The following is a 1490-nucleotide window of genomic DNA, read 5'->3' on the forward strand; positions in this document are numbered from 1 at the left end:
CACCACGAAATACCAAAAAGAACAATTGGTAATTATATACATGTATTACTTTGATTATATACATTTAATACTTTGTTGCTGTACGAAACTTTTACAGCCAACTTTTTGCCACGATATTTATTTCAAGCTTATTGATATGCGTGTCGCATGCTGCTATACAAGCAGAACTTATACTATGTAATATCAAACGCAAACAAGAAAACCATTTTTGATCTTGCAGTGACTCACATTTATTTTGAAGTACGAAAAGAAAGGTTGAAAAAACGTGTTGATAAAAGGGATCAACGGGGCGTGGGAACAATGGGAACAGCATTGAGGGGAAAAGAAAACATTGAGAAAACAGAAATATACAAGTGCATGACATGAGACAGGACAGTACTCATTCCACCATTATAGCTAGATCTAGGTGTCGCGCGCGCCACCTGCTTGTGAGAAATGGGTGCATTTATTACCTCCTCTCCCCTATCTCTCCTTCTCTACACGTTGTGAGTGGGAGACCTGGGAATTGGGAGGGAAGTGGTGTGTGTGTGGGGGGGATAAATTTCTTAGAAGTTGCTATTGGGGATACGAATTTGTTAGTCTTTTCTAATACGAACCTGAGGATAGTGTCAGAGCGGTAAGTTTTGTTTGACATTCGCACTCAATTTTCACTTCTTTAGTAATCAGTGCCTACATTATCTGGGACACTTGACCACGCCAGAAAGACTTCATGAGTGGACAATAAATGGAACAAAACTCACTGCCAGACAGGTGTGGTGTGTGTGTGTGTGTGTGTGTGTGTGTGTGTGTGTGTGTGTGTGTGTGTGTGTGTGTGTGTGTGTGTGTGTGTGTGTGTGTGTGTGTGTGTGTGACCGGGGGAGGGGGTGGGAGCGCATTTCACTCCTTTTTCGTCTGCTAACACACAGTAACAACCCCACCCCATTCTGCATCCACATGAAACTGTCTAAAATCTTCAACCAATAATATTCCATTCGTTTAGGTTTAAATCTTCAAGAATCACATGTCTCAAACGTGTCTATACACTTTTATGTTATGTGGTTTCGATTTATTTGAATACAACCCCTCCTCTCTACTCTCCCCCCATCTCTCTCTCTCTCACTCTCTCTCTCTGTGTATATATATATTACCATTTCAGCGACTTGTAGGAGCGACACACACACACACACACACACACACACACACACACACACACACACACACACACACATTGCATTATTATTATTACTATTTTATATATATATATATATATATATATATATATATATATATATATATATATATATATATATATATATATATATATATATATATATAAAATACCCCCAAAGGACCGCTTGTCTGTTTTGTCGGGCTTCTCAGATACATGTATTTATTCTTTCAAGCTGTTATTGCGTTCTAGTTCACGACCAAAGGGGTGGTGGCGGCAGCAGTGGTGTTAGTGGTGGTTGTGGTGGTGATGGTGGTTGGTGTGGTAGTTGTGGTGGTACTGG

This window comes from Aplysia californica, unplaced genomic scaffold (assembly GCF_000002075.1).
Source record: "Aplysia californica isolate F4 #8 unplaced genomic scaffold, AplCal3.0 scaffold00006, whole genome shotgun sequence".
NCBI lineage: Eukaryota > Metazoa > Mollusca > Gastropoda > Aplysiida > Aplysiidae > Aplysia > Aplysia californica.